The sequence below is a fragment of the Engystomops pustulosus genome, chromosome 2 (assembly GCF_040894005.1).
Source record: "Engystomops pustulosus chromosome 2, aEngPut4.maternal, whole genome shotgun sequence".
NCBI lineage: Eukaryota > Metazoa > Chordata > Amphibia > Anura > Leptodactylidae > Engystomops > Engystomops pustulosus.
Window position 1 is genome coordinate 236,144,511 of NC_092412.1, and position 24,631 is coordinate 236,169,141.

Here is a 24,631-nt window from a genome sequence, read left to right on the forward strand (position 1 = left end):
ACCAGCTTTCGTGTCTACTGATAAACAGGGGCATAACTTGAGGTGGTGCAGAGGGTGCAAGAGGCATAGGGGACCCATATGGTTTACCAATATGAGAAGACTAGTTTTAAACTTTATAATTGGGGGCCTGGCTTACATTTTGCATTGGGGCCCATCAGCTTCTAGTTACCCCACTGCTGATAAGAGACCTAAGTAGTCTCAAAAGCTGAAGACTAACATCATTCATTTTAGTTAGGCATTATAAGGTATTTCAACTTTCATCAACATTATAACCTTATAATCTTCATTCATGTAGCCCATAAGTGTAAAAGCCAAGAGATGTCAAAGCATGATCGGCAGTGCAGTGATGCTCCACTCGCTATCACAGGTATATGTTTACATCATACACATCATGTGACATTTCTGGGGATCCTCCCCCTTCTTCAGCTAGAGTAGTGCTTAGTAGTGATGATGGGAGAAGGAAGGAGCGGTAATAAAATGTTTCTTCCTTCTCCCTAGTGACCCCGTCTGTCTTGGACAGCTAGAGACCCACCCAATCCTGCTCCCGTGATTTGTTCAGGAGCAGGAGTAACTGCAGTAACACCGAAAGATGTTGCTGAAAACTTGTAACCTGCACAGTCTGACATCAAAAGATAGTGGACAGTCAGGGATGAGTTAATTAATTGATTCATAGAGGAAAATTAATTCCATTGTGCTGTACACTCGATAAGGAGATCACACATTACATCAGAGCAAATAAGTACAAATAAAACTACATAGAAAGGGTAGAAGTAGAAGGAGGACCCTGCCCTTGAGGGATCACAATCTATACAGTGGATTGCTTGAGTAGCTATTCCATAAAATAAAAGTCTAAATTATCACAAAATCTTAAAGACTTAAAAACTTTGACCATAAAGTTTTTAACAGACTTGTAGGAAGGAGACGTCCTGAATAAATGATCGGTATTAGTTGTATAGAGAACATCTATAATCTCTGATCTGTCATGTAAAGTGAATAGGAATGTTAGGAGAATTAGTGACCTTCCCCTACTTAACGCAGAACTCTCATGTGGGGGTTGTGCATTGTCAGAATTATTATTTTCATTTCCCTAAAATAATTCACGCTGTTTCTGTTAATTAAAGTCATTTGCAATTTCCTTTTGTGATATATTTGTGCTTTGCAACAGAAAGTGACTTCCTTGGAGTAATCTTCCCTATCCGGATACAATGTATACCTTGCTGCCCCCGATGCAAAATACTCATTTTTTTTTCATTATAACTGATGGCCGTGAAGTGTTTGCATTAGCAAATGAATGTATATAGTCAAGCTTGCGATTTCCAGCAGAAATTGTATTTTCGAGAGCATCCCCTATTCTATAGAAAGCACTCCCTACCCCCTTTCAGGGAAAAAAAAAAAAAAAAAGATGCTTGGCTTTGTACTGCTTTGCAATTCTATGAGAGCCAGGAGGCAGTAGGACCCGGTATCCTATCACAGGCACTGAGCAGGCTGCTGCATGGCTCTATTTGTATTCAATGGCTTGTGCTCTCCGCATTAATAGTAATACAGATAACGGGTCACAATTCTGCACCGAAGAAAGGATTGGAATTCCGCTGGACAGATACCGGGAAGAAACCTCTTTGCTGATCTCCGAACAAAGTCTCCAACTGGCGCTGCTGTCATTTTGTCCCTAAAGCCAAAAAAAAAAAAAAGAAAAATCCCCTCTTGTTGTGTGTGAAAGTTGCTCGCCTTTCTACGTGAATAATGGAACTGACAGACTTGTGAAAGCAATATCATCTCACAAGGTAAGTTCCCCTTGGCCAGACAAGTGTTTGATTTATGTCTACACACCTGAGGTTATGGAATTGTCAGCGTTTGCGTTACGACGACTTCCATATAGCCTTAGGGGGGGATGAAGTCCACTTTAATATCGGAATAATTTCTTCTTGTGTAAGAGCGTTGGATTGTGATCTTTGATAGGAATCAAGTTTGATGGCGAGAAAAATGCTGCATGTCTTATCTGGATTGGAGATTCTAGCTCCGGGGGGGTGTTGAGGAGTAGAACTTTTGCTAAGCTTTGTGTGTATTGTTTGCCTGGGTGTTATATAATGTTATAGGATTGACTTGCAGTCCTATGTAAAAGCGCAGGTAACACTGTGCAATGGCTTGTGTGGGGGGGGAGTGGCGTGATTCATTGAACGACTAAACTTATACTTCAATCCATATCTAGAAGTTCAATCCATATCTAGACTTCTATCCATATCTAGAAGTTTGGACACCATACACACCCGCACTTCTCTTAATAATCTGTAGTAGATCTGAGTTTGTCACTTATCACAGCTCCTTATGATACTGTATTATCCAGCGATAGGAGCTCCTTCTGCATTATCTCACTATGTCACTATGACACAGTGCAACCTCCAGGAGATAAATGGCAAATTCAGCCCTGCTCCATCTATAGGTCAAGCCCGCTTCCAGATACGTATGTGCATTGATCATGGCATTGATCTGGTTAAGAGCAGTCACCTCCCACCATTGTATTTTTGGTAATGGGTCTCCTAAGCAGTAAATGCTCTTATAATTGATATACTCCTTTAGTTTATTAAGAAGATCTATAGAGGACTCCTGGTTTAAAGGGGACTACGTAGTGCCGTGATGTGCAGACTTGTGTCAGATGTAGCAGAGCTGAATTTGAGGTTAAGGGGATCTGCATTGTTACATACATCTGGCTCATAGTGACCTGCAGTCCTATGTAAAATCCAGGTATTATTACGTGACGGTAGGCAGCTAGCAGGACATACTCTACATATGCACTGTCATGTTGCAATCCCTGCACTGTCATCCTAATAGTAGTGTTGACTTCATACTACAATGGATGTGGCACGGTGACTTGCATAATATATGATTTTACTTTGCATTCATATTGTGAAGCCGCGGCTGCATTGTTAGGATGATTTTGGGTAGAAAAAAAAAAGAAAGAATGAAAGGCTGAACATTAAGGAGAGGAGATTGTGTGTGCAGTGCTTAGAATACCAACCGTGCAATTATCTGCAGTGCTCTCTGGCAGAATGTGAGGCTCCAGGAGACTGCACCTCCTCAACTGTTCTCCACGTCTACTGGGGGAGTCAATAGCAACTCTGCAAGACTTTCATGGGGGGATGGATGGAGCAGGAGACCTTTGCAGCTCTCTGCAGGGATCTCCACAACTAGAAAGGGTAATAGAGCCGCTCTAGGAATCATTGGTACCTGTAGCTAGGAGATTTTAACCTCTGCAATAATCAGCTGAGACTGGGGGCTTCCAAAAAAAACCCTCCCGCTGAGGCTGGATAATGTACAAGGAGATGGTCAGCGGAGGAATACATTCTTATTTTTTGCAGCATGAGATTGATTTTAGCCTGTGACTCTATACAGAGACAGAAGATAGTGATAGACATACAGATACAGGATAGATAGATAGATAGATAGATAGATAGATAGATAGATAGATAGATAGATAGATAGATAGATAGATATGAGATAGATAGATATTAGATAGATAGATATGAGATAGATAGATAGATAGTGAGATAGTGAGATAGATAGATAGATAGATAGATAGATAGAAAGTCTGCTTATTTTGAATATTAGATAGATAGTAGATAGCGATAGACATATAGATACAATAGATAGAAGTACATATATAGATAATACTAGATAGCGATAGACATATAGGTAGAGTAGATAGATAATAGTAGATATATAGATAATTGTCGAAAGTCATAGTCATATGGATAGAATAGACAGTTAATAGTAGATATACAGATAATAGTAGATAGAGATAGATAGATAGATAGATAGATAGATAGATAGATGATAGATATGAGATATACTCATAATAGTAGATAGAGATAGACATATAGATACAATAGATAATGGTAGATATGTAGATAATAGTAGAACATGATAGTCATATAGATACAATAGACAGATAATAGTAGCTACATAGATAATTGTTGAAAGTGATAGACATATAGATAGAATAGACAGTTAATAGTAGATATACACATAATAGTAGATAGAGATAGACATATAGATACAGAAAATAGATAGATAATAGCAGATAGATAGATAGATAGATACAAAAGGGCTTGAGAAAGGCTCTTGCAGAGCCGAAACGTCGCTGTCACAGTTGCTCACTATGGAATAAAGACACTTTTTTACTTTTATCTACAACGGAGTGCTGCCCGCTTTCTTTATACTAGATAGATAGATAGATAGATAGATGATAGCAGATAGATAGATAGATAGGAGATAGATAGATAGATAGATAGAATTAGTAATTTTAAAATATTGATGATTTCATTCCATTATTTCATGTAGAGTCACCTAAAACAAATAGAGGTCAGTTTCTACAATGTTGCAATAAACTGTTGAATGTTTGTACTTTAACAGATTAAAGAGAAGTAGGAAATATCCAGAAATCTGGAAGCGAGTGAGACTGTAGGTGTGTGAATAGAGTAAATCTCTGCAAAGTTCGATCTCATGTGGTGGTTACTGGTTGTACTGTTGAAGCAATAAGGTGTCCCCATCAATCGAGTGTACAGACAAGTGGGCTGGAAAATAGACAATCTACTTAATTTGGGTTGGTAAATCACCCTGATGTTTCCAGCTGGATGAGCAGAGGTGCAATGCAGCAGAGGAGAGCGGGTGCTGAATAGTGCTGAGTATACAGCACTCAGCTACATGGAAACTTGACAGGGAAAAGACTGTGACAATCTGTCCTCCAGTGTCCCTGTGAACCTGTGCGCCTGCAGTCATCCCTGTGTCCTCATCTGTCCCTCAGTGCAGAAAGTGTTGAGGCAGGAAAAATAAAGGAACAGTCTATCTTATCTTGTCTTTGTTTGTGCTTTAGTGTCTCCTTAGCGATGCCTTGCCTGCATCCAGAGACTTAAAGGGAACCTGTCAGGGAAATTTGGGACACGAAGCCAACTTCAGGTTCTCATGGATCAGTGGTTTATAGTAATATACCATATCCAACTATTTGAGAGCTGCCTGTGGCCGCTATACAAAAAAAAATTAACACATAAAAATTAGTCAGACACGGGGAATCAAATTAATTTCTGGGGATGCAAGTTGCTTCAGTGAAGCCAACGTAGTACAACCTGGCTTTATTGCACATGCACCGAACCCACGTCACATGTGCAATGCAACCGGGGAGCACTACATCACCTCCACCGATTCCCTGTGCAGGCACCAAGGTGAATATAAGGAGTTTTTATTCATTTATTTTTTTACCATGGTCCAGTACAGAAATAATACAGGGAGATGTGGGACAATGAACCACCAGTCCAGCCAGATTCTTGGTTACAATAGAGGCAGTTGAATTAGAGTAATAACAGATGTTGAAAATGTTAATCTGACATTTAAGGTGACCTTTCACCTCCGCCACCAATTCCAGTTCTTCGAATCCTTTAATAGGTGTCACTCCACTGATTCCGGAACAGTTGGAAATTTTTTTCTCTCACCCCAATCATTCCTGAAGAATCCGTGTTATCTTTACTGACAAGTGGGCAGTCCATGGCTAGAGCAGACCACACAACTGATCATAGAGGGTTTAATTATCATATTAAATATCGAAAACAATGACGCTCTTGCTTGCAGATTAGGTAGGGTGCTACCTTATAACAGATGTAGAGAGATAGAGCCAGTGTTTAAAGTTCCTCTTCAACCTGTTACACCCCAACCGATGGTATATATTGTAATGCCTGGAAGTCAAGTTCAAGTTTGGCAACTTGTCTTCGCAACTTTGCATTTTATGATCAATACAACTCACATGTCTCTGGGATGTTTAGACTTTTGAACTAAGAATATTACAACCTGTAGTAGACTGGTGCCATCAAACACCATGGCAATAGATGATGAGCTCAGGGGGAAGTGACCTCTCCGATTATTATGCTCATACATCACCAGCACATAATAGTATGTTAGGCAGACAATACCTAGAGGGATGTTACTAGTGAAGTAAAGACTGTATTGTGCTTGATATCCCAGCTTCATCTTGGTTTTTCTATCTTACAATTTGGGCGCTGTCATGAACTGTACTTTTTAAAGTCAGTCAAATTGTCTGATTCATATAAACAGAGGGATTTAACAGGGCTTGTGCGCCAGTTTTGTACAAGTGTGTTTCCCCCGTTACGACACCTCCAAAAGTAACCATGGGATGCCGCATTCATCTCTATGGGGGTAATGGAGATTGCAGACTACAGCGCTCGTCAATATCCGTCAGCTCCATGTAGATGAATGGGGCAGCGGTCATGCCGGCTGATCCGCTCATCTTTGGGAGCGACAAGGGATCCGACTGGTATAATTAAGATCCTATTGGACCCCCTGTTCTTCACTGAAACCCACACTGATCAGCAAGCTAGGCCCTATTATGTGGATAGGGTCTAACTTGTTTCATGGCCAAACCCTTTTAACATTTGTCCCACTACTGTCAGGAAAATTTCGAGTCAGACATGTTGAATTTAAATGTATCCTATCCTTTAATCAAGGGTAAATGGTCTTAAGAGGTTGTAGCAGAACAATAGCTTATTTCCTACTTTCTATTCTGTACACATGTACACTTAGCCAAACCAAGCATGAGTATATATTTAATTGATGGTGAAGAGTAGGGTTGAGTGGACCCAGACTGTACTGTTCAGGTCCATGCAGAACATTGTGGGTTTGAGTCCCCAAACCCAGACTTCATCTAGAAGTTTGATGTTCGGGCTCACCCCCAACTGGCAGCACCCATGATTGGTGCTGTCATCCATTAAATGCCCCAAGCAAATCGAGTTATGGGGAGCTACAATCTGTATAGCCACCCTAAGTAGATGGGAAAATATTCCTGCATATTAGGTGGAATGATTAATAATTTTAGAGCACTGTCTTTTATTATTGTGATTATCACTGATGTTTTGGGATTGTGGTTTGGATACCAAGCAATGTGCTGTATTTTGTGTGACGGAAGAGAATGAGGAAAAATTCTCATTCACTTCAATTTGCAAAAGAACAAGATTAGAAAAACCAATTCAAGAAGAAACTGAGTATATTGACCTTACGGGAGACAGTGACTGCTTCTTGATAGAGAACGTTTACATATCACAGACCTACTGTCATGACACAAAGGGACCAATGCCAAGTATCTTGTTTCCAGCCATCTTCCAGACTTCCAGACTTTTGAACTGAAGAATATGACAACCTAGAGCAGAAGATCTGTGACCGACATGTAACTCTATAGCAATAGGAGATGAGCGTTTTGCTTCTGAAGGAGGCAGTGACTTGTATGAGCATGAAATGTTCATTACTTCTTTGTCTCTCTGTCTAATATTAAATAAGTTAATTTGATTTAATATTATTGAAGTATTATTAGTATTATTATTAGTAGTATTATTGAGTGTGTGTATTTGGACAATGTACTTTACCCATGGTAGAGAAATTTTTGTGTTTGGATCATGGTAGTACAATGGTTGTGCTCTGGCAGCATTTTCCGGTAGAAATCTACTATCCATGTGCTTATGATCCGTTCTATACAGGCCCTATTTATAGCCAGCTGGATACATCTTATCCATCACAGCAAGTAGAAATCAATAAACCTCATGTAGAAAGTGCTGAGAGCATTGAGGCCCCATCTGAGCGAGCACTGGACAGGCTATGGATGGAAGGGAAATCACTGCACAACATGCATGTCCATCCAATCTTCACTCTATATGTGTAATGGAACAGATCATCTGTAGTGTAGTCCAATGTTCAATGAATCCTTAACATATATCACATATGACAGGCACACATATAGAACAGAATGGCATATATTATACTCAGTAAACCTACATTTTCCTATCCATTGACATAACTGATTAATATATGTTATAAAGTAAGTGAATGTGTAGGTTATATTTCCATTAGCAAAGAAAAAGCCTCTTTTACTATTATCAGGCTCTTTTCCTCCTCCCCCACCAAGGCTAAACTGGCTTTAATAATGAGATTCATGTTGAATTTTGTCTTGCTAGAGTAAGTTGGACTGCACTGTAAGCTATCCTATAGGAGGCTTACAATACAAGTCTATGAAGAGGGGAGGGGGTAAGCAGGATACACTAAGAAGATCAAGCTTCAGACAACAGTTACTTTTTTCTCTTAATCTCAGATAAATAAGGAGATTAATACTGATAAATGCTTACCTATAATGTTTTTACTATGTCAATGATGTGTCTGAAATGAAAGTAAAAATTTTGGAGCAGATTTACCTGTACTTCATGTGCAGTGTATGGGAGACATACTAGTAGCTAGTCTTCATACACCAGCTCTGGGGTAACTGAAAATTGCAGACAGAGCATGCAAAGGGGGAAACTGCTCAAAAATACAAAATATATAATATATAAATAAGCAGAAATAGTGTTACACAGACTGGACTAAATTTTACTGTTCACAATACAGGGCCTTGTTATAGGGCATAGGGTCCTAATTGCAATTTGAGCACCAATATTTGGGTAACCATGGGTTACCATTGAACCCATATAGCTATTTCCTTGACTTCTACTTTATAATATCCTTCTTATAAACAACCCTCGAATTTCAATTTATCCAGATGAACATTTTAGTTAATGTATTTTCTGCAAATCACTGAATTCCGTAATAAGCGTTATGAACCAGTACGCCGGAAAACAACACTGCCAGTAATTACAGTGAGTAACATCATGTAGATCTGGTGTAGTCTACAACATTGTACACACATTACTGTGAGCTTCGTTACTGCAGTGAATCATCGTTACTCTAATTCTTCCAATTTCCAAAATCCAAAATTTTCTAAATATATTTAAAAAAAAACAATTAACTGATATAAGTTTTAACTTGACTCTGATACCTGATATCAGTCGAATTACATTTTGTCAGACAACAAAAAGCACTGAATAGGTTGAGTTTAAGTTCTGTGTCACAAGGTACTGACACAATAGGTATGAAGTTCTACTACTGCTACGTCGGCAAAAAAAAAAATCCAATTATTATACAATGAACCTATGAGAGGATTTGGCACAGTGGAGGGCTAGGATTAAATGGGATTTGCCACACCAACCTGCTGTGCTAACTGTTAAAGAGGTCATTAATTTGGTCCGTCGTGGTGAATCTCCCTTCCGCAAAATATACATAAACCGTGGGGTGTCCACAAAATCCTTCAGAATGTTAAAATGTTTAGGATCCAGCCTTCTGTCATTATTATCTCTGACTCAATTGAGATGTTTTTAGAGCTGTTGTTCTTCTCTCATTTTTTAAATTTTTTCCAAGCAAAACAGATCAGAGGATGTTTAGTCAATTTGTATTGGAGATTTTAAAAAATATTGAAATGTTTCCCTTTATTCTATACTTTCCAGTAGTTACAAGATGTGGCTGCAATATTCGAGATGCGAGACTCAAATTGTATGAGCTACCAATATGCTCATACCAATATGTGCACCCAAATTATAAAGCATACAACAATGTAACATTTTGTAATATACCCCAAAATATAAAGCGGGCGTTGATATGCAGAGGTGTCTTCAAAGGGGTTTTCTGGGATCACCATCGCGATGACCTATTCTTAGTATGCAACTTAAATATGAGATGTATAGGTTGAAGACCAGAAACTTACACTGATGAGCTACCCAGGCCCTATTTAACCAAATTGACTCTAAGATAAGGGCTGACACATTTATAAATAATGCTAAAACTTTGGAGTTTCATGATATAGAGTATAGTGTATAGTCCTACTTAACATTTTTCAAAGGCAGCTCATGGGGTCACTAGTAAGAGTGACTAGCAGTCTTGGTCTGTCTATCTCTTTTGATGCTGGGTGGTAAGAAAATAGGACTTTCTCTTCCAGAAGAGTCATATTGGTTCAAAAATCACCAGAAGAGCATTAAGAGGACCTGGGGTACAAAACCCAATACCAAAACAGCTCTGTGTTTTCAAGGAAAACCTTTAAGCTTCTCTTTGGAAGAGACTAACATCATAAGACAAATAAGAAAATGTTGTCCCTATGTGGGAGTTACCAAGACATTTCCAAGATGTTGGATCACATTGTATTAAATAATATCATCATAATTATCTTATCTACAGTGGGTCATCCAAAACCTATGGGTAGGACAAGAGTGCCTTCAATCTCCAAAACATATATTATAGCTTGTGATAAGTCACCTTTTTGTGTACTTTTCCGTCATGGCTATAGCATTACAGATATGCCTTCCCTTAACTTTGCTTGACTTTGGAAGGACTCTTATTTTAAAACAATATCGAAACAAGGCAACTCTCTCCATGGCTACAAGTTATATCACAACTATAATCAGCTACATATAGGACAAATCTGTTTGTTTTGTCTTGTCTATGTCTCCTAGTTGTCCCCTACTGCATAGGGTAGGCGAGGCAATTAGACAGCAACATCTGGAAAGGGGTTTTGTGTCAGGGCCACTCCCTCTGTCTGTGAAACATGTCCATTTCAAGATTCTACATTTTAAGAGTACTACAAAATCAGATTTTTTCCAAAAACATTTAAGTATTTGTCTAGCCAAGAGCACAGAGAAGGAATATTCCTTATTTATGTTGATTTCTTCAGAACAGAGTTAATTCAAAATGAACTCTTAACCAAAGTAACAATTTATTGCGACATTTAATAGCGCAAAATCATTATAGCATAACTTATGCCATCAAAATCTCATCAAGCTAAAATTTCTATCATTCCATAATTTATAATGTTTATGTTGCTTTGTGTTTTATCTGCAAAATGATCTGGAAAATGTCCAATAAATATCAGTGCACAGGAGAAGGCTTTTTTATTTTCTTAGCGCGGTGTGTGACATGTGCTCATGACTGCAATATCCTCCTAATTAAATGAGTTAAGTTCAAGCGCGGTGTTAAATTGTTCAGAGATGTCAGGATCTCATGATTTTCTTGTAATTACTTTCTAATATGAGTATATAAGGGTAAAGAAAAGGTTTAATGATTTGCATATTTATATGCCTCAGCCTAAATGTTGCACAGAAACATCTGGTTGGGAAGAGAAACTGTGATGATGTGCAGTCATGTAAGACAAGGACATGCAAGTTTTAAAGATATTCCCATCTTATTATGTTATCACCCGTCACTGGGATATGCAAAAAGATTATAATCGGATTATGATTGATCCAAACTCTGAGTTTACAATCCTCTTCCTTTGATCACAAAAAATAAGAGATCGAGGACACTAAAAACTTGAGTTACAAGATTTACTTGTAAAGTTCAGTCTATTTATGTGTCTTTTGTACTTCTTTGTTCTGGTCTTTGTATAATGGGGCACATTTACTTACCCGGTCCCTGTACGATCGCCGATCCGGACAGTCCTACGAGGATGAACTCTGCCGCGATTCACTAAGATCGTGCACCGGATATCCTGCATGTGTCGCTTCCCCACTCAGGTCCGCCGGAGTTCACCTTCTTCTTCCTGGTGCATGGAAGTGCTTGGCTTGCGACACAATTTCAAAGTTAACTACCGCGGTTAGTCCGAAGCAGTTGGATCGTACGGCGGCCCGACGTCCGATTTGTGTATCATGAAAGCCGCCGCCGATTCGCCAAAATCTGATCGTGTGTGCAAAAATCCGGAGCGGAAATCTTCAGAACATCCGACAATAGTGCAGCCACAGGACCATTAGTAAATGAGCCCCAATGTGTCTATGTAAACCCCTTATTGAAAGTATAAAACCACGGAATAAGTGCTATTAACTAAATATAATAATGATAATATCAGTCCTCTAAATCATTGTTTTTTTTATGTATAGCCTGTAACGTGTTTCATAAATTTGTTAACAATTCTTTAAAATTTTCTGCTTGCATTCTTCATTGTTCTATTCTGCAATGGACACATAGGGGGATATTTATCCAGGCTTCTGCGCCACACAGGTGGCATAGAATCCCTGAAATAATCGTAAATGCTTTGATGTAGCTAGCCACCTTCACACCAGGGGGACGGGGGGAGTGGAGGGGCATGAAGGGTGGCGGGGCTGGCGGGGAATGGGCGATGCCAAAAGGGGATCGGGCCGACGTGAGGCGCTGTTGTCACCACTCACTAAAGCTGGCAAATATTCATATGAGAAATTTGCCGGCTACTTTTATTTCTGCCCCAGGTGTATGAGTGCCTACATATGATAAATAACCTCCATTCCCATAGACTTGGATGTATCCAAGTTTCCCATCTGTTTACGGTACATTTCCATTATTTTGGTTCTCCAAAAACAGAGCACAAATGATTTGGTTTTGAAAATTGGCAGATATGTGCCAAATCTATGAATTATCAAATCCATGTTGAACAAATCAGGTTTTCGGATCCCCATAAGGCGAACCTGGACTTCAGCCAGAAACTCGGGTTCAGCTCTGGCGCACCCTACTTTTTCTGCCAGTATCAACAGCACTGGTGGCATTTAAAGGCCGACATCATGTGCCCTCATAGAGAGCAATGGACCTCGGCAAAATGTCAACAGGCAGACGCCGTTGAAGAGTGATCAATGGAGGTTTTGGTTCTGATGTCTCAACAAATTTTGCATAAATCACTAATAGAAGTAAATATTTATTTTTAAATATATTTTATCAGAGGAAATTCTTTCTACACAACTGATAAAATGACTGAATTTATTTTCTCTCAAGAAACACAGGCTACAGCACAGAAGAGTCAGATCACATAGTAGTCTATGCAGGGTGGAGAGGGGGAGGAGTGGATAGGAGCTTTGTCAAAGGTCCCCAACCAACAGCTCAGTGAGAAAATTACAGATATAGGATGTGGATGGAAAAAGTCCTCATCTGTAATATTGATAATCATCAGCTAATAATACTGGACAAGTGATTTATGCAATTTATGCAAATCCAGATATGCAATCTCATGCAATTGAAGGTATCATTTTTGTGCTGAGCAAAACTGAACTTTATACATTGTAATTTCATTTGAGAGAATGAAAGAAAATTCTCAGAAAATATAGCACCCTTAGAGCAACTGGAATAACTTATCTAAATGGGTCATTTGTGTCAAAATCTGAATTGCACTGTGAATTTGTTGTGTCTCTATTTCATTTAGAATCACTGGACTCGATTTCTTATGTCTAGCAATGGCTTTCTCCTTACATTTCCCATGTATCCCTTAACCCCCCACCCCCCACCCCTTCTTCTCCGTAATGCCTTCAAGCTGAAGGGTTATATTCTGACTTGTGTCAAACACAGTTGTGATGTAATTTTAAAGACGAGACTCTACATTTTAACAGTGCATAAGGACTGGGTTTCTAGATGCCATAGATATCCATTGATAAAGTTAAACTTTTGAGTGAGAACTGTATGTGAAAATCACACTCCTGACTGTGTGATATTAACAAGAAGTTTATCTTCTTTAAAGAGAACCCGTCATGCAAAATAACCCCCCTAAACTAAATATATTTTCATAAACTGCCATTAGAGAGCATTGCCTCTATCCCTTCATTGTCCCTCTACATGCCTGTAAACCTAAGCAATGAGGTCCTAAAGATGTATGCAAATGACCTGTGAAATGTCCAATGAAGCATTAGCATATTCAAGCTGTCCACTCTATTCATGAGTGGGAGGCACAGCCACACCCCCAGTGCATAACTGACAGCCTGTATAATAATGTGAGGCTGTATAATGATGTGCTTCCTGGTGCTGGTGGCCACGCCTCCTGCAGCCTGTGTGTGTGTGTGTATAGGAGAGATAGAGCAGCTCCAGGCAGCCATGTTATAGCAGAACATGTCAGATTCATGTGTAGCTGATGTCTGTGTCTCTCACCTGTATATTAGGAGGATGCAGCATGTCAGCAGATGCAGCACACACACTAGCCATGCTTTACTATACACACAGATGTGAGCAGGGGGAGGAGGGGTGACATCACTGCCTCTGACCATGTGACCAGCCTCATTTACATGATAAAGAATAGATGATTTTACAATGAATAATGTATGAAATGACTAGATAAAGGCTGGGATGGGATCCTTGTGAGCTGCTCCAACAGGTAGTAGTGACAGGACAAGTGACACAGACCTGATGACAGGTGTCCTTTAAAATGACACCAGAACTGTGTTTATGATTTAGTCACAGTGTCTGCATTAGCCAATAGCTACAATGCCCCAGAGTAGCCAACTGGCCAGTAACCTCACAGTTTCTTCTAAAGCCCACTCCTTATTGTGCCCTTTTTTCTGTGTCCCCATCCTTATAAAAGCCAGTCACTTAAAAGGGGGCATTATAAGAAGTGGGCTACAGAGGGTCTCTAAAAATGGCCCCTATGTGTAGCATCCTAAATATAGTCCATCCTTTTAGCAATGGAAAAAAATCCAACTTACTCACTTTTACCAGCTCTCCCGCAGCTTCAGCAGCAGTTCTCTTCTACTCCTCCATGTGGTAGCTGTACTTGTCTTCAAATCTAAAAGAGTACTGAAGCCTCACCATAGGCAGTTTTGCTGTTTGCTTCCAATTTGATTCAAAGTCTACTTGTGGCCCCAGGAGACATTTGGATGGGAACTTTATATTGTATCCAATTGTCAGTTTATTTATCAAAACTGTTCTAGTTGTCTATGGAAACCAATCAGAGCCTGGCGTCAATTTTATAAACAGCTGTGGGAAAATGAAAGCTGAGCTCTGATTGGTTACCATAGACAACCAGAATACTTCTGTTCGCACTTTTGATAAATCTCAACCAATTGTATTTTGCCTTAGTACCTTAGTCCTCTTCAGGTGTACCTGTGGGTTTTGTACGATATCACACATTGGGGCAGATTTACTTACCCGGTCCTGTCGCGTTCTCGCGGTGCATTGTCCAACGAGAATTCGGGTCTGCCGTGATTCACTAAGATCGTGCGCCCCAGTTCCTGCATGCATGTGCATGTGCAATCGCTGAGGTCCGCCGGAGTTCACCTGCTTCTTCCTGGTGCATGTGAGTGCTTGATCTTGCAACACATTTCCTTTTTTAAATTCAGCGGTTTGTCCGAATCCGTCGGGTTGTCCGACGGCCACGCACCATTTCTGTTGCGTGCAAGCCGGCACGATGCGCCACAATCCGATCGCGTGCTACAAAAACCCGGGGCAATTCAGCGCAAAATGGAAATAATTGCGAAACCTGACGAAAGTGCACCATTCGCAGCCTTAGTTAATGTGCCCCAATATCTGCTCATGGTACTGAAGTTTTTATATTCCAGGTGATGTGGAGAGAGTGACTCAGCCGGTGACTTGTTTTCTTCTGACTTGCTTTTAGTGTCTGGGACTGATGACTCATATAAACCGAATGATGAAACATAAAAAGCTTCAAATGTTCTACAATCCAACACAAACACCAGGGGTGGGTACTATGGGCAACGGCTATGAAAAGTAATGATGTGCTGACTTACACATGTTTACATAACAAGTGGTATAAGAGAAAAATGAAGGTCCTTGGGATATCCGTTGGTCCTACGATGCTTCTAGGGCACAGAGCTCATGGATTCCATATGTCCCTTTGGATAGTGGAATTGGTTTAATGAATATGCATGACGCTGGCGACGGGTTCCAGATTTGTCTCGTTCCCCCTCGCAGACTTACCTTCAGCCACCATGTCTGGCCATGCTCCAGCTCCCTTAAGGCACGGACACCGCCTCTCTCTCCTTCTTAAAGGAGCAGGGTGTTTCCCAGCCTATTAGCAAGCACCTCCCACCATATACCCAGCATGCACTGTTCTCCGTGCCTGATCAAAGGCTCCTAGCTTGCTAGTCCTGCTGTATGACGTTTGTTTCTGTATGCTACCCGTGTGTGACCCCTGGCTTGTTCTTGACTTTGATTTGATCTCTGCTCCATGATATACGACCCCGACCTGTTTTTCAAACCTGTGCTGCCTGCCACAACCCTCTGCCTGCCCCTTGGTACCACGTACTAGTGTCACTGTGCCCATTGGACCAGCTGCTATCTGTACTGGGACCAACAGAAGAGGTAGCGGCCTTGCGATTTCTCCGCATCGAATTTCCAATCCCTGTATATGGGTAAACGGATGAATACCGAAGAGATCCAGGGATAACGCCCTTAGTGTGTAGCCAAAGTCAAACCGGTTAGATAGCACAGTGGGTTCAGAACCCGCTGCTTGTTACAATAGGTTTGATGATGAAGGATTATGCAGCCATATTTCTGGGATGTTCATTTCTTTTATTACCTTGGGGCTACAGACTTGCAAAGAGTCTTATTCCATGTACAGCCTTGTGTTCAAGACTATGAAGTCTCTTAAAGGGGTTGTTGACTTTCAGCAAATAATTGATACAGTTTGTGTAATGAAAAGTTATACAATCTTGCGACATGCTTTCCATCAATTCCTGACACTTTTCTAGATCTCTGCTTGCTGTGCTGCTATAAAAAACTTCTATGTTTACTTCCGGTGGATAAATATCTGTCCATGGAAATGTGATGTCACACAGGTCCATGAGCCCTTAGTATCCACAGATTTCTATCCACTGGATGTAAACATGGACGCTTCCTATAGCAAGACAGCAAGCAGAGATCTAGAAAACCGAGAGGAATTGATACAGAAAGTATATTGGAAAATTGTATAACTTTTCCTTACACAAACAATATCAAATATTTACTGAAAGTGTACAACCCCTTTAAGTGGTTCTACTTATGTTAGCAGTACATTATATATTCCATTTGAGATTCTTTCCTTAATGCAACAGGTTGTAAGTAGAGATGAGCGAGCACTAAAATGCTCGAGTGCTCGTTATTCGAGACGAACTTTTCCAGATGCTCGAGTGCTCGTCTCGAATAACGAGCCCCATTGAAGTCAATGGGAGACTCGAGCATTTTTCAAAGGGACCATGGTTCGGGAATAAAATGTGTTATTTAATTGAAAAAGAATGTCTTCTGATAAGTTAGCAGATGTATGCAAACATCTGCAATCTATTCTTCACTGTTCCGCGCGTATATTATCTCCCGACAAGTTAGCAGATGTGAAGAATAGGATCATTTAAGTGAAAAACACAGTGAAGAATAGATTGCAGATGTTCGGCACATCTGCTTACTTGTCGGGAGATACGCTGTCTCCGTGCCCCGCTGTCTCCGTGCCCCGCTGTCTCTGTGCCCCGCTGTCTCCGTGCCCCGCTGTCTCCGTGCCCCGCTGTCTCTGTGCCCCGCTGTCTCCGTGCCCCGCTGTCTCCGTGCCCCGCTGTCTCCGTGCCCAGCTGTCTCCGTGCCCCGCTGTCTCCGTGCCCCGCTGTCTCCGTGCCCAGCTGTCTCCGTGCCCCGCTCTCTCCGTGCCCCGCTCTCTCCGTGCCCAGCTGTCTCCGTGCCCAGCTGTCTCCGTGCCCCGCTGTCTCCGTGCCCCGCTGTCTCCGTGCCCCGCTGTCTCCGTGCCCCGCTGTCTCCGTGCCCAGCTGTCTCCGTGCCCAGCTGTCTCCGTGCCCCGCTCTCTCCGTGCCCCGCTCTCTCCGTGCCCCGCTCTCTCCGTGCCCCGCTCTCTCCGTGCCCCGCTCTCTCCGTGCCCCGATGTCTCCGTGCCGCTGCCTGATGTCTCCGTGCCACTCCGTGCCGCTGCCTGATGTCTCCGTGCTGCTGCCCCATGTCTTCGTGCTGCTCCCCGGTGTCTCTGTGCTGCTCCCCGGTGTCTCTGTGCTGCTCCTCGTTGTCTCTGTCCTGCTCACCGTGTTCTGCAATGTGTTCTTCACACATATATATTGTTCTTCACATACTATTTTGTTCGCACCGTTCCGCGCGTATCTTCCGACAAGTAAGCAGATGTGCTGAACATCTGTAATCTATTCTTCACTGTGTTCTTTACTGTGTTTTTCACTTAAATGATCCTGTGTTCACTGTTTTTATTCTATTCTTCATTGTTCTTCACTGTGTTTTTTTAATTAAATGCTCGATCTCGAGCAGGGGAAATACTCGTCCGAGCAACGAGCCGTCTCGAGTACCTTAATGCTCGAACGAGCATCAAGCTCGGACGAGCATGTTCGCTCATCTCTAGTTGTAAGTCCAACAGTCCATATTTTTGTATATTTTTGTCAAACACAGTTTTTTTTGTTTTTTTTTTGTGGACAGAGAAATATGATTTGTAGACCATTATATAGATGCCGTGTTGCCGTGGTGGCAATGTTTTGTAGTTTAAGAATTGTACGATGAGCTATGCAAGTTTTACTGAACTTTGTATTTACATTTTTCTTCATATCCGCAAGCAGCATGTTATAGAAAGAAGCTGCACTGATTGTACATGTTTATCCTCAGATAGCATGTTACAGAGCAATAGGAGCTGATCAGATTGTGCATAGTGTCCTATCTGCAGGCAGCATGTTACAGAGCAATAGGAGCTGAGCAGATTGTACATAGTGTCCTATCTGCAGGCAGCATGTTACAGAGCAATAGGAGCTGAGCAGGATTGTACATAGTGTCCTATCAGCATGCAGAATGTTATAGAGCAGGAGGAGCTGGGCAGATTGTGCATAGTGTCATATATGCAGGCAGCATGTTATAGAGCAGGAGGAGATGAGTAGATTGCACGTAGTATCAGGGCCGGATTAAGGGTGGTGGGGGCCCCTGGGCGCAAACTGGTGGGGGCCTTTCTAACACTGTTTTTGGAAGTATATAGCCTGCCAGCCCCCTGTAGTATGTAGCCTGCCAGCCCCCTGTAGTATGTAGCCTGCCAGCCCCCTGTAGTATGTAGCCTGCCAGCCCCCTGTAGTATATAGCGTGCCAGACCCTATAGTATATAGCCTGAAGCCCCCTGTAGAATCCAGCCACCAGCCCCCTGTAGAATTTAGCCACCAGTCCCCTGTAGAATTTAGCCGCCAGACCCCTGTAGAAAATGGCCAGAAGATAATAAACTTCATACTTACCTCACCTTCCCTTCCAGTGATCCCACGACACTGCAGGCTCTACCTTGCAGCTGACTTGTGTCGCTGACTGTCAGAAACTGGTGGGAGCCCCTTAAAAAGTGAAAGTGGTGGGGGACCCGGGGCTAGAGCCCCAGGAGCCCCTTCCTTTAATCCGGTCCTGCGTAGTGTTATATCTGCAGGTAGCATGTTATAGAGCAGATGGCGCTGATCAAATTGTGCATAGTGTCCTATCTGCAGGCAGCATGTTATAAAGCAGGAGGAGATTGGGTCTTCCAGGACTATAGCACCGTATTTTAATGTCTTTTAATAACAAGGTAAAGCACATTGGGCCACATTTACTATAACATTGCAAACTGCACTAGGCGCTGTTTGTCTCTGTAATGTGCAGAAGACGCCAGATTAATGAATTCTGGTGCACGTTCTTCATGGATTTGCCGCTCCCTACAACATTTTTTTGGTGCACCTGCAACAAGCGACATGCGAAACTGTGGTGCAGGGTCAAACTGAGCACCAGAATGCATATTTCAGTGACAAAATTTGTGTCCTTCGGCTAAAATATGCACAAGATCCACATCCTTTTTCTCTGTAGTGGCATCACAAAAACCCACCTATAGTAGTCTACTGTCGTAAAGGTGATTGATCTTAAATAGTGACAGCGTAACGGCACGGTTTGTGTCTGGTTGTTCTGGAAGGTTTTTCACACAATACGGCGCAGGTGTATCGTTTCATGCGGTCACATTGATTTTGTGCCAATAGCAACTGTAATGCTGTCACATTTAGTCCTGTATCCAGGAAATTTGGATCAAACTTACGCTAACAGCAATTTCATTTTCTCGACATCAGGCAGCGGTCTGTGCACAAGTTGTCAGCAAGCTGTGAAGTTATGGCAGATTTCTTTATCTTTAAAACACACAAAATGTTTTACAACTCCAGGATACACAGAACCCACGCACTCATCCATCTACGTAGGTAGATAAAAGAAGAAATGAATAGGCTCTCCAGACTGTTGGATGATCTACTGTCACGGTTTACCGGGAAATATGTATGCTTGACATGAACCATTGCACCACACTACCCTTAACTTTCCCCAAATATCACAAAGGAAGGACTCTCATTTCTTACAATGCAAGTTTAGTAAAATATTGAAACAAGAACAGTATAATCGAATGTCACCTAAACTACAGACTATTCTATCAACCCCTCTTACTTTCAGATGGGGCCATGGTTTGACCCGAGATAAGACCCCAGAAGCCTCCATATCCAACTGTTGTAATATAGAGGGAATTATTAGGTCATTGGGGGCAATTTTATGGAGTAGAAAATTTGGGGCACAACATATTTGTGTTTAAAGTTAAATTATATCGGTAGGGGAGGGCAGTCAGCAAGCATCTGACTAATCTATTATTAAAGAATTAAAGGGAACCTGTCACCACATTTGCACATATACAGCCAGTGCCAGGTTCCTATAAAGCTCTATTCACTGACTGATCCCCTTTTTTTTAGCTAAAAATAGTTTGGCTTACATCCACATAAATCAGCTTTAATCTTATATTACCTGGCATCAAATAGGGGGGAGGGGTGTTCTTCTCCTCCAGCCCCTCCCATCTAATCCTCCATGCATTATGCCATAGAAATTAGCCCCCACAGGGGGTCGTTTTCCCTATGTGACTGGGGCTCTTATACATGCCGCCGCTACAGGTGAACACTTGTAAGGGAAAAAATGTGAAATTGTCTCTCTTATGGAGTACATATAAAGTAAAAAAACACACACACAATATATTAATAAATATACATACATATTATTCATATTATACATCAAAATAACCATCAAACACTAGGGAATTAATTCATTTCGGGCTGATTTTTAAACTGAGCAAAAATGTATATACTATACGAAACCAAAAAAATATTTTTATCCAGTTTTTGGAACTTTAACCCCCCCAAAAATGTGTTTTTATTTTTAACTATCCCTATGCATCAACAAAAAATTGCTACACACATTTTTAAGGTACTGCACATAATAAAGAAATGAAGGCCCTTGACCAATAATAATAATTATTTATTTATATAGCGCACACAGATTACGCAGCACTGCACAGAGCGTGTCAAATAGGTCCCTGTCCCCAATGGGGCTCACAATCTAATCAACCCACCAGTATGTTTTGGAGTGTGGGAGGAAACTGGAGGACCCAGAGGAAACCCACACTAGCATGGAGAGACTTGGGTGGGATTTGAACCCAGAACCCCAGTGCTGCAAGGCAGAAGTGCTACTCAAACAGCCACCATGCCGGCCTAATAAGTATGCAAATTTGCAAAAACATATCCAGCAAGCATTATAATCATCTGGAAAGATATTGTAAAGAAATACACTGCATTTACAAAAATATGTTAATTATGTTTGCCCTTTCACCATTTTCAACATATTCCTACTTTAATCTGTATGTTAATGAGGCAGTTAGTGCACTCAGGGCATGCCCTAAGCACCATGGCTTCTATTTCTGCTTAAATCATGTCCCTCTTTTCCCACAGTTGCTTCTCATAAGAGAAATCTCCTGTTTATCGGACTGAGAGGGTAATAGTCCAGGAAGGAATATTGTGATGTGCTCCAGGTGGTAAGGGCTTAACTTGGGTGCACCAACTGCCTCATTAGCATATGGATTGAAATGGAAATTTTTCTACATAGCGGACAGAAATAACTGAGATATTTTTTTTAAATTACTGTAAATTTCTCTACAACTTGCTACCAACAGAATAGAATTACTGAGGAGGTTGAAGACTTTCGATGAAGACAGATTTCAGGGTATTACAACGTGTGCGGCTCTTAATCAACTTGGTGCATTTTACTAACTGCCCTTTAAGATGAATATGAATCACTAGTCATAATAAATCTCGCCACGTCTTATGCTGCTAATTGTTGACGTAATATCATGTGAGTTATTATGAGAATTATTATGATGGGGGTGGGGGATACTATAGATCACTATACTAGAACCTTTATATGAACTTTAGCAGGAAAGACTTTGTTCCAATTCATTACAATTTGTACCATTTGATATCTGCAGTTCTTAAACATAGCGGCGATGTAGCCTGCAGCCTACATTTTTTCATTAAGCCATAAGAGCTTGTGTGTCTGTAGAGATAGATTAGAACCTGCTGCGGTGCTATGGACAATTTTGCATGATTACAGGCCTCCAGAATGAACTATACATGTACAGTAAGATGTGACTGTCTGATAGATGATTGGTACATGGTCTCCACTGTGCTGAATACAGTAGGGAAATATTCAGGTTGCTGAACCAGCAAATACCAATCCATTGATAGAGAGGTCCTTACCTTAATTTTCCTATATTTTTTTTTTATCATATTGGCAGTATGTGTGAAAACTATAAATCTGTCTTCCATATACTGGTCTATTATACTACACAACCTACATACGGTATATGACAGTATATCCCTACAGCAGGGGTCGGGAACCTTGTTGGCTGAGAGAGCCATGAACGCCACATATTTTAAAATGTAATTCTGTGAGAGCCATACAATATGCACATGCCCCACAGTAGATAGGTAGCCCCTGTACATGCCCACCAGTTGATAGGTAGTCCCTGCACATGCCAACCAGTTGATAGGTAGCCCCTGCAGATGACTACTAGTTGATAGGTAGCCCCTGCAGATGATCACCAGTTGATAGGTAGCCCCTGCAGATGCCCAACAGTAGGTAGGTAGCCCCTGCACATGACCACCAGTAGAAAGATAGCCACAGCAAAATGATAATAATTAGAGATGAGCGAACATACTCGTCCGAGCTTGATGCTCGTTCGAGCATTAGCGTACTCGAAACTGCTCGTTGCTCGGACGAATACTTCGCCCGCTCGAGAAAATGGCAGCTCCCGCCGTTTTGCTTTTTGGCGGCCAGAAACAGAGCCAATCACAAGCCAGGAGACTCTGCACTCCACCCAGCATGACGTGGTACCCTTACACGTCGATAGCAGTGGTTGGCTGGCCAGATCAGGTGACCCTGGGATAGACTAGCCGCTGCCCGCGCTGCTCGGATCATTCTGTGTCTGGATGCCGCTAGGGAGAGAGCTGCTGCTGCTCAGGGAAAGCGTTAGGGTGTTCTATTAGAATAGTGTTAGGCAGGAGTGATTCAACAAGAACCCAACAGCCCTTCTTAGGGCTACAATAACGTTATACTTTTTTTTTTTTTTTTTGCTTGTGGCTGGGCTTGCTGGCACTAGTAGTGCAGCTAGTACCATATTGTGAGGAATTTGCAGGGGGACTTGCTACCGTTGTGTTTAGCTCTTAGTGACACACATATCCACCTCAAACACCAAAGTGGGAAAATTTATTAGGGGTTTGATTTCAATTAGGCACAGTCTGCCATTTACTTTTTATTTTACGTTTATTTTTTTAATAACTCAGTGTCATCTCATCTGGCATAGCAGTGTGCTTTCATACTTGGCTAGAAAATAGCCATAGGAGAATCCAAACGGCTTACTTACGCCTACAGTAGCGTTATATATATTTGATTTCTGGTTGATCTGCTGGTGGCTGTCCTTGCTGCAGTGCATATACTAGCCAATTGTCAGGAATTTGGAGTGAGACTTGCGACCGCTGTGTTTAGCGCTTAGTGACGCACATATCCATCGCAAAGACCGAAGTGGGAAAATTTATTAGGGGTTGGATTTCAATTAGGCACAGTCTGGCAGTTTCTTTTTATTTTACGTTTATTTTTTCATAACTCAGCGTCATCTCATCAGTGTGCTTTCATACTTGGCTAGAAAATAGCCAAAGGAGAATCCAAACGGCTTACTTACGCCTACAATAGCGTTATATATATTTTATTTCTGGTTGATCTGCTCGTGGCTGTCCTTGCTGCAGTGCATATACTAGCCAATTGTCAGGAATTTGGAGTGAGACTTGCGACCGCTGTGTTTAGCGCTTAGTGACGCACATATCCATCGCAAAGACCGAAGTGGGAAAATTTATTAGGGGTTGGATTTCAATTAGGCACAGTCTGCCATTTCCTTTTTATTTTACGTTTATTTTTTCATAACTCAGCGTCATCTCATCAGTGTGCTTTCATACTTGGCTACAAAATAGCCATAGCAATAGGATAGCATTGTTTGGTTTTAAAAACTAAAAAACACAAAAAAAAACTAAAAAACACAAAAAAAAGTAAATAAAAATTAAAGTTATAACTTTCATTTTCAAAATGTTTAACCCGAGGAGTAGGGGTAGAGGACAAGGGCGGGGACGTGGGCGTCCAACTACTGCAGGGGTCAGAGGCCGTGGTCCTGGGCGGGGTGAGACACCACCTGCTGATGAGGGAGCAGGGGAATGCCGCAGAGCTACACTCCCTAGGTTCATGTCTGAAGTTACTGGGACTCGTGGTAGAGCACTGTTGAGGCCAGAACAGTGCGAACAGGTGATGTCGTGGATTGCCGACAATGCTTCGAGCAATTTGTCCACCAGTCAGTCTTCCACGCAGTCCACCCATGTTACCGAAATCGGCACTCCTCCAGCTCCTGCACCTCAGCCTCCTCCCCCCCAGTCTGCCCCCTCCCAGGAAAATTTGGCATTTGAACTGGCATACTCTGAGGAACTGTTTTCTGGACCCTTCCCACAGTCACAAACCACTTGTCCGGTTGCTGCTGAGCAATTTTCCGATGCCCAGGTTTTCCACCAGTCGCAGTCTGTGGGTGATGATGACCTTCTTGACGTAGTGGAAGAAGTGTGTAAAGAGGTGTCCGACGATGAGGAGACACGGTTGTCAGACAGTGGTGAAGTTGTTGTCAGGGCAGGAA

The 24,631-nt window shown here is 41.7% G+C and overlaps 1 protein-coding gene across 2 annotated transcripts in view; it reads left to right on the forward strand.

Moving 5' to 3' along the window:
- The first annotated feature begins 1,446 nt into the window (after positions 1-1,446).
- ROBO1 (roundabout guidance receptor 1) overlaps positions 1,447-24,631 on the forward strand; it is a 754,561-nt gene continuing 731,376 nt past the window's right edge. For both annotated transcript variants that reach the window (XM_072138539.1, XM_072138540.1), the window contains exon 1: positions 1,447-1,781. The gene's annotated coding sequence lies outside the window, so the exon portion shown is untranslated. The remainder of the gene's footprint in view (positions 1,782-24,631) is intronic.